The sequence below is a fragment of the Tupaia chinensis genome, unplaced genomic scaffold, assembly GCF_000334495.1.
Source record: "Tupaia chinensis unplaced genomic scaffold, TupChi_1.0 Scaffold000646_1, whole genome shotgun sequence".
NCBI classification, from domain to species: Eukaryota; Metazoa; Chordata; class Mammalia; order Scandentia; family Tupaiidae; genus Tupaia; species Tupaia belangeri.
In genome coordinates, this window is record NW_006160167.1 from 2,313,694 (window position 1) to 2,323,969 (window position 10,276).

The 10,276-nt window shown below is 40.9% G+C and overlaps 1 protein-coding gene across 1 annotated transcript in view; it reads left to right on the forward strand.

Moving 5' to 3' along the window:
• The window catches only part of STK3 (serine/threonine kinase 3), a 316,622-nt gene that overhangs the window by 335 nt on the left and 306,011 nt on the right, over nt 1-10,276 (forward strand). The window lies entirely within an intron of this gene.

Here is a 10,276-nt window from a genome sequence, read left to right on the forward strand (position 1 = left end):
GCCCGGGTCTCTGTGTGGAGGGGCCGAAGGGAGTCCGGTCCTTGCCTGCGGGCGCCGGCCCGGCCTGGCGCGCGTGGAAAGTCGGGTGGGTTCCCGGTGCCCGACCTCTTGGGGCCGGTGGGGCTTTCCCTCGTGGCAACTTCACGAAGCCTGGGAGACGTACAACTAGGAAATTACTGTTTTTTTCCAACCGTGTAGGCGATCTTGTTACAAATTCTTCATACTATTGCCCTTTTTGAGAGAGTGGGTTGTTTATTTACAGTTTAAAGAATTAAATATTAAGAGTTACACAGACTGGAAAACTTATTGCGAATATGCTGCGCTGACAGGTGTTCCTCCCCCTCCCCCCTCGTTTTTGAAAGTATTTATGGATGCGAGACAGTAGCAATCTTAACTTAGAGCCCCTCCCCCCGTATAGTTTGGCATGTTAAAGTCATGATGCTTTGAGACGGTATCGTTAGTTACTATAGTTACACTTAATATTTGATATATTGGAAATGAATGTAAACAGAGTAAATGTGTTTGAGCTAATATTTCAATGATTTTAAGAAGCTAAATCAAGGGAACCAGCAGTTAGCGTAATGGCTATGTCACTGGACTCCCACGTAGTCGACCTCGGTTTGCGTCTGGGAAACTCACGCTTAAAACTCACGCCGGGCGCGTGTGCGTGGGTGCCCAAGATCCCGAGAGCAGAATGGAGGAGAAAGGATTGCAGCATGACCATCCCCCCTGGGGGGTGATTTCTTGCTTTCTGTCTCTGTGTCTCTCTCTCTCTGGCGAGCGCAAGCGCCCTATAGCGAAAAACCTCTCCAAAAAAAAAAAAAGAAGCTAAATCAAGGTTATTGATTTAAGTACATAATGTGCAATCCCCCCAAGAGTGCATCAATTAATAGTTCGATGTTGGGGGCCGGCAGATGGACTGGTGGTTGGGTCACTGGACTTGCACGGAGCACATAGAGTCCTGGCCCTGGAGGCTTGCTTTCTCACTTTCTCTCTCTCTCTCTCTCTCTCTCTCGTCAAAATTAAAAATAAAACAGTAAATAAAAGTGCATAAAATAATTCTTAAAAAAATTGGATTGGGAATCAGCAGTTAGCATAATGGCTATGTCACTGGACTCCCACGTAGTCGACCGCGGTTTGCGTCCCGGACCTGGTGGCTTAAAACTCACGCCGGGTGCATGTGAGTGCGTGCCCAAGATCCTGAGAGGAGAATGGAAGAGAAGGGATTGCGGCGTGACCATCCCCCCTGGGGGGTGATTTCTCGCTTTCTGTCTCTATGTCTCTCTCTGTCTGTCTGGCGAGTACACGCGCCCTATAGCGAAAACCTCTCAAAAAAAATTTGGATTTAACCACTATCTTTCATTTTTAATGTATAAAATAAGGGTACTTATCCATCTCTCAGAGTATTGTGAAGATTACAGAGTTCATGTGCTTTGATACCTAGAGCTCTTTAGATGAAAAGTGTTGCAGCCAAGAACATGGAGTAATTAAAAAGATAAGAACTTTGGGAGCAATTGTTAACTGGTGACTAGCCATGTCATCCTGGAGGCCTGGAAACCATCTGTTCAGGTGATAAAAGGGGGGTAGTGGGATTTTTGAAAGAGATGGGCTGTCAGAGCCATTGAAGCCCTTGATAGATTTTGTTTCTAGCATTTTGTATGGACCTATGTTGTAGTACTCACTTAGCACTCAGTTTTAATACTTTTAGAAGAGAATCTGGAGGTTTTTGTTCTGTTTTGGAAGGACTGGGGACACATAGGAGATAATGCCAAAGGCCAAGTTGAACAACTTTGAATTGAAGTAGAAACTCCGTTTTTAAAATTTGTTATTTCATGAGAGAGAGTGAAGGACCTTTAACAAAGTCTTCGCACTGCAGTCTTCCCCCTCAGGCCTGCAATTAGCCATGATCATGGGTGGGCACACATGCTCCCATTCCATGCACTTGGGGATTCAGGGAGACCTGAAACGTGAACCTGGCATATTCTCATGTGACTTCGAGCATCATGCAGCAGTGCCTCTACTGCCCTCGCCACTCTGACTGGGCTGGAAGCTCTCATTGTAAGTTATCAGAGAATCCCTGCCCTTGCAGAGTGAGTCATTAGGCAACCTGGAGGAGTTGGGGTAGTGTGGACAGTTATTCCATGGCGATTTACAGTTTTCACAGTGGTGGTTGCACATTTACCACACTTATTTTGAGCTCTCTTCATGGAGATTTATTTTGATCCAGAAAGACATTTTTGAAGAATGGAAGATATGTGATAGTAATCTCTTATATTTGGTTATTTCTTTAAATTTTTCATAGCATTTTTATATTCATAATATTTAATCCATATAGCAAACCTTTGAAGTAGGTTGGATTTATAGACATAATCCTATTTTATAGATGAGGATGCTAACACAGTTTGCCACATGGAGGGCTATGACAGGAATTACTGACTGAGTTTTCAAGTTACCTTTTTTTTTTTTTTTTTTTTTTTTTAAGAGAGATTTTTGTTACAGGGCATGTGTGCTTGCCAAAGAGCAGACAGAGACAGAAAGCGAGAAATCATCCCCCCGGGTGTATGGCCACACTGCAATCCCTTTTCCTCCATTCTGCTCTTGGGATTTTGGGCATGCATGCACACATGCCCGGCATGAGTTTCAGGCCTTTGGGTCTGGGACTTGAACCACAGTCGGCCATGTGGGAGTCTAATGATGTAACCATTATGCCATCTGCTGGTCCCTGATCATTACTTTCTTTCTTTCTTTTTTTTTTAAAAACACTTATTTATTTGTTTATCTATTCATTTGTTGTGATTTTTAAGCTGCTGGGTCTGGGACTGGAACCACAGTCCGTCATTTGGGACCCAGCACCTATGCACTATACCACCTGCTAGCTCTTGATCATTACTTTCTAATAATAAGGTGTAGCTACCATTTCTGAGGTCATAGTGTTTGCCAGGAAATCTAAATATACACTCCATTATTTAATCATATTAAGAAATAGCAATCCTGGCTTTGCCACTTGCTGTACTAGATCTACATTTAAATTTTTCATGTGTAAAATGAACTCCGGGTGTTTAAATGAGGTCATATGTAAAGCACTTAGCACAGTGCTCCATGTGTTTGATAATGTTAGTATTTTTAATTTATGTTTTCTTTATTAATGAGGTTCAGAGAGGTTAGCTAACTCGATTAGGTATAGAGGATGTCAGAACCCTGGGTCTGATTGACTGCAAAGGCTGTGAACCCTCTCATGGTGTACAGTGATGCTTCTTTTTTTTTTTTTGGAGAAGTTTTTGCTATAGGGCGTGTGCGCTCGCCAAACAGAGAGAGACAGAGAGACAGAAAGTGAGAAATTACACCCCAGGGAGGATGGCCACGCAGCAATCCCTTCTCCTCCATTCTCCTCTCGGGATCTTGGGCACGCACGCACACGCACCCAGCGTGAATTTAAGCCCCCAGGTCCAGGACTCGAACCACGGTCAACTACGTGGGAGTCCAGAGACATAGCCATTATGCTAACTGCTGGTCCCTGCTAAGTTATTTTCTAAAAATTAGTATGAGTAGATCTTTTTAAATGCATATACTTTTTATTTATTTATTTATTTTTGGAGAGGTTTTTGCTATAGGGCGCGTGTGCTCCCCAGAAAGACAGAGAGAGACAGAGAGACAGAAAGCGAGAAATCAATCCCTGGGGGAATGGCAACGCCGCAGTCCTTTCTCCTCCATTCTCCTCTTGGGATCTTGGACACACACGCACACGCACCTGGCGTGAGTTTAAGCCACCGAGTCTGGGACTCGAACCGCGGTTGACGATGTGGGAGTCCAGTGACTTAGCCGTTATGCTAACTGCTGGTCCCAGTGATGCTTCTTTTTGAAACCTGCTTTCTTAGCATTCTGTTTAGTGTTCACTTTTTTCTCCAGTCTCCTGGTCTCCTTTGCTGTTCTCTCTCTCTCTTTTTAATAAAAAAGCTTATTTTTTGAGAGAGAGAAAGATGCAAGCACCGTAAACAGGGTCCACACCATGATCCCCAGCCTTTTACAGGCATATGTGCAATGCGTGCCAGATGTCTACAAGTTGACCCAGAAACTGAATCCCTAGTTTTCATGTGGTCTCTATCGTTGGAAGCCTTGTACTGCTCCTGCACCACTGTGGCTGGATCTGCTCGTTCTCTTTGTACCCCTGTAAGAAGGCCATTTTACTTTTTTACCTTGAACAGTTCATCATAGTGCTCAGACTCTTACATGATCATTCTTTGTTGCTAATGTTCAAGACTGTATGACAAACAGCAGCTACTGCTCAGGTGACATTTTTTATTTTTTTCATGGAGGTATACTTTTTCATTATCCCATCTAGTTTATTACTGGATCCTGTCAAATTTTCATTCAAGAGTCTGGATTAATTTTCCCCCCATTTTAATTCCCAAGATTACTCCTCCATTCCTGGGTTTTATGACTCTCATACTTGGTTGCAGTATTACCTTCTAACCAAGCACTTCAGGAATTAAAAAATATATATATACATATATATATATATTTGTGTTTTAAGGTTTTTGCCATGCAGTACATGCACTTGCCAGAGAGAGTTAGTGAGAGGGAAAGTGAGAAATCTTTCCTAAGGGGGGATGACCACTCTGCAGTCTCTTTTCCATTCTTCTCCTGGGATTTTTGGGCATACATGCACACGCACCCGGTGTGATTTCAAGGTGTGGGATCTACCAGGTCTGAGACTCAAACCATGATCAGCCATGTGAGAGTCCAGTACCTTAACCACCCTACCACCTATTGGCCTCTCAAAATATTTTAATAGCAGAAACATTTTAATCACAGAAGTCCTCTGTAGTAGGTACTGAGCATCAGAATCTGGTTCCCTGTCCCTTATCTCTTTGCTTCTTTGTTGTCCTTCTGAACCTCCTAATGCTACATAGACCACAGTTTGGTTTAATTCATCCTGCACATTTCTTCTGATTTATTTTTCTAAAAGATCACCTCAATTATGCTTCTCCTTTTTTGGATTAGGGGCATACTTGCCTACTTGGTATACAAGGCCTTCATCACTTAGTCTCACCTGCAACTATTCTCCAAAATGAGTTTGTCCTCAGGAAGTTTGCCTATTGTCCTTTATTTAGGTTGTAGGGAGTGGGTACTCCCAACATTGCCTTTGTTCGCACTTTTGATTAGGAAAGTTTGTGTTATTTTTAAAGTATCTTCTGTGAGTACTTTCTAGCCTGAGCTATTTCTCTGTATTCATAAATGGTATTTTTCATTACAAAATTTTAAGTATCAATAGATAATGGGGACTAACATAATACTTATGTATCACCTCCCAACTTAAATGAAATATTATGAATACATTTGAAGCCTCCCATTTGTATTTCCTTCTTGTCCCTCACAAGGTCATTGCTGTCCTGCATTGGGTATTTGGCCTTCTCATACATGTCTTCCTATTTTTAGCATGTTTCTATATCTCTGTCTCTGTAGCTCTCTCTCACATTCATGCATACATGTGTACACACACATAGTGTTAGGTCTGGATGTTAGGCCTAGTTTTTGTCATTGACTTTGACATTTACTCCTTAGGATATCATTCCCCTCTGAGCTGGAGGTACCTTTGTGCAGCCAGGTTTGAGAATAATGACCCAGAGTCCTAGACAATCTATTAAGACACCTCTCATCTTCACATTCATTGATGTGTTATCCCTAATATGCCTTGTGTTAAGCATAGGCAATAAACGTGGTCTCCAGTGTTGCTGACTTGAGGTACTGGAGTGGCATGTAGGTTCCCTCAATTTCCTTAACAGGCCTGTCACAGAGGTCTTCAGAAGTCCTTATTAAAAGGATTCTGCCTAGGAAGAGAAACGCATTATTAACATTTTTGTAGGTTGAGTGTACCAGATTTCTTTGTAGGAAACTTGCTCGCTGAAAGGAAAATGACCGTAGAATAGATAAGCTTATTAAATAGAAAGGGAAATGACCAGAATGTGTGTTCCTCTCCAAGTAGGACATTCATGGAATGGAGGTGGGTCTCTATGATAGACAAGTGAGTGGCATGAGAACTCTGGTTGTTGTAGTCTGCGGGTGAATTTTCATAGTCATTTGTGATGCTTGTCAGAGAAGGGATGGGATATCATTGCTGGAGAAAGATACTTTATCAGGGAGCCCTTGCTTCTCAACTTTAATAGATTCCAGGATTAGCAGTTATTTAAAATTTGTGTATTTAGGCATAGTTGAGAAAAAAGTTGGTGTGGAGTAGTGAAAACACTGGAAGCTACTAAATCATACTTGCATAGTTCTTTGATTTAAGCTATAGTTGGATTCTGTGGCAAAAGTTGCTTTTTAAATAGTGTGAAAGGGTAGTTGGAGGCAAGTAAAGTTGAAGACTGAAGTGCAAATGTTAGGATTACAAAGTGCATTCATACAAATGAAAAGTGAAGGTAAGAAAACTCCATTTCATAAGGGCAGATGTTGCTGTGGATGGATGGATGTTCAGTCAGAAGATATATTATTATGGAATGAAAAAGCAAGTTAAAGGGACCGGGAACCAGCAGTTAGCATACTGGCTATGTCGCTGGACTCCCACGTAGTTGACCGCGGTTTGCGTCCTGGACCCGGTGGCTTAAAACTCACGTCGGGCGCGTGTGCGTGCGTGCCCAAGATCCTGAGAGGAGAATGGAGGAGAAGGGATTGCAGCGTGACCATCCCCCCTGGGGGGTGATTTCTCGCTTTCTGTCTCTATGTCTCTCTCCGTCTGTCTGGCGAGCGCACGTGCCCTATAGTGAAAACCTCTCCAAAAAAAAAAAAAAAAAAGCAAGTTAAAGGGATGAAGGTTTGGAAGGTAGAGTGTTCATTTATTCTTCACGGTGAAGATCCCTGATGGTAAACCGGAAATTAGGAATGGAAATAGCATAGAACTCTCAGCTCTCACGAGTGGAATTGGGAGGAACAATGCAACCAATTATTTAATCAGATAGTAGGATATGAGGAATATCGTGAAATATTATATGTAATGAGAAGACAATGAATTGCATTTTAGGGCTATATTACTAATATATGTGTCCTTGAAATGTTGGAAGGTAAAATTCTTGTGTGCCGATTATTGGAGATACACCAAGTGAGTTAGAGTTGTGTTGGAGATAAACTCTAAGAATTAAGAAAAAAAAAAATGACAGCAGAATCAGAGAGGGGGCCCTAGGAAAAGTTTCCAGCTTCAGAGGCAGGCAAACAGTCAAAATGTTTAACGTAGTCCAAGGGGAAAAGAACAAAGCAAAAAGAGCATCTCTTTGAATTAACAGCTTGCTCCATAAAGCATATGCTCTCATCTCTTAGGCTTTTCTTGGTTAGGTTAGAGAGTTTGTTAATCAGCTTCATTAGACTTGGTGTAGACCTGTGCATGAGAGCAGTCAGTAGGGTCTTGGAGAGAGTTTGACAATATAATCTGGAGTCAGCCTTCAGTTGTGTGTCAAGACAATAGAAAAACCCAGTCTGTAGTTGACTCTCAGCAATGATTAAGTTAGCCATTGTTCTTTGAGGACTGAGATACAGAATACATTGGGTCATGGGAAAAGTCATGGCACATTTTTTGCATATAGAAACATAGACAAATAGTCATAACTTTTCTAATGACCCAATACTATTACTGAAGAATTTGATAGAAATGTAAAGAAGGGCCAGCTGGTTGGGACCAGCAGTTAGCATAATGGCTATGTTGTCGAACTCCCACGTAGTCGACTGCTGTTTGAGTCCTGGACCCTGTGGCTTAAACTCACGCTGGTGCTTGTGCATGCATGCCCAAGATCCCAAGAGAATGGAGAATGGATTGTGGCATCGCCATCCCCCCTGGGGGGGTGATTTCTCACTTTCTATGTCTCTGTCTCTCTTTTTCTGGTGAGCGCACGCGCCCTGTAGCAAAAACCTCCTCCCCCCCCCAAAAAAAAAGAAGGGCCAGCTGGTGACATGGTTAAGGAAGCTTGATCGTACATGACCAACTATGTGGTTTGAGACCCAGACTTGTGACTTGAGAAACATGCCAGGCCTGTGCATGCATACCTGAAATCTCAAGAGAATGAAAGAGAAGGGATTGTGCTGTGTCCATCCCCCTGGGTGGTTCTCTCTCTCTCTCTCTCTCCCTTTCTCTCGTGGTACGCAGATGTACCTTGTATAGCAAATTTTTTTAAAAAAAAGAAATGGAAAGAAAAAGGTAGATATATATGAAATACAAGCTAGGTTAAATTTTGCTTTTCGTAAGTATTCTATACTTGATCTTTGGCAAAAGCACTAATATTTCTCCAGTATTCTAAGTGCTGATTCCAGTACTATGTATCAGTAAAGCTTTGATGATAAATTATTTAAATTGAATACTTGTTTGGGTTGCAAGGAAAAAAAATAAATATTGATACTGAGATCCACATACATATATAAAACTGAAACAAGTTTCTTGAAATGTGCTAAGTATGATGATTTCTGAAATATTCTATTTCACTGGAAAAATGTTGATTATTGTCCACCAAATTATTTTCATGACCTATTAATGGGCTGTGATCTGCAATTTGAAAAAAAATTGTTGGTGTGCATATTAGTGGCAATCAGGAAACCAATTTAATTTCCGTCTCTATTCTGAGATTTAAAAGAGATGGTAGCATTGCCAAAGGGATCCAGAGTGGCAAAAAAAAGGCATCCAGAGTGGCATTCCTGTAACCTATACATTCAGCAGAGGTATCCTTTAAGATTTTAGGAAGATAAGAGTTGAAGGGAAAAGAGGCAGCTAATATTGAAAAAACTACTTTATTTTGAATCCTTTATATATGTACCAACTAAAGTATGGGAAAATGCAAAATAATTATTTGGGATGTCTGACAGAGTTCATAAAAGAAAATGTAAGATATAAAGATTGCTATAAGGCCAAGACTCATTAGCCTTCTGGTGTAAACTGACCTGGTGCACTGGAAACATCCAACTATAATTATGATGACCTCAATGTCTGATGCTCTACCAGCTCCACCCTTTCTAACAACCAGAGGTCTTTACATTTTTCTTCTCAAGAAAAAACTTCTCCTATCCGATAGAAACTTTTTTTTAGCTTTGCCTTGAGTTTCTTTTTTGTTGTACTTTGATTTGACTTGCCTCAAGTTTGTTAGGGTTATTCTAATTTCAAGAAGCTTTTAGCTCTTAGAACAAAGATTTTATAAATGTCTTATAACAACTTTTTTTTTTTTACATAAGATCTTAAGTTAAATAAATGAAAAATAGCAAATATGTAAATAAGCATGTATGAGTGTTAAAACTAAGTTCATTATTTGTGTATATTTCCAAGAGTATAGCAAAAGATAGATCTTGAAAAATGATTTCATCGTGAAATTGGAATTACAGAAGGCAATTAAAATTAATGATAATTAGTCTAGGTAGTATTTCATTGGGTGTTAAATTGATCTATAAATGTATTTGAAACCAGGTATCTTATTAAAGAGGCGAATTAGATAAATTTTTTAGATGTTTCTAGCTAGCTTGATCTATTTTTGTCCATCTGTCCATTCATTAATCCATATCTCTCTCATATATATCTCTCTCATACTTATAGGTTTTTTTTGTTTGTTTTCGTTTTTTTTTTTTTTTTTAAGTTTGCTATAGGGCCCTTGTGCTTGCTGCAGAAAAAGACAGACAGAAAGAAAGAGGATCTTGGGCATGCATGCACGCGTGCCTGGGTGTAATTTTCAAGCCATGGGTCCAGGACTTGAATCGCTGTTGACCATGTGAGAGTCCAGTGATGTAACCACTATTCCATCTATTGGCCCCAGTTCTTGAATCATGGTACACACACAGACACATACACACTTATATAATTAGGGAAAATGTTGAGCATTTGTGATTTCAAGGATGGGGTCATTTCTGTGTTAAAAATATAGAGTATTCTCTGTCCAGATCTGCTGGGGTCCAGCCTCGGTGGGGGTGGGTTGACTCGACGGAGGCGGCGCAGGTGAAGAAGAAGACTAAAGCCTCAGTGACTTTTTCATGCACCTCCTTAGCCAGACACCCCTCAGAGATCACTCTCTGCAGAGTGACAACTGCCAGGAATTATCGTGCCTTTTTATTGAAAAATGTGTTACATACAAGTAAATGGAAGAGGGACTACTGTTTCAATTATCAGCTCATAAAGTTTTACCAATAGAGAACATAGATTCTATTCAGAGTTGGATTAAGGGTGGGTCTAGTGCAGTTCTGCAATTATAGGTGGGTTTCCATGGAATGCAGTTTCGGGAAAGCGGTTCCAGTAAGCAGAGATGATTATCAGCTGATGCGG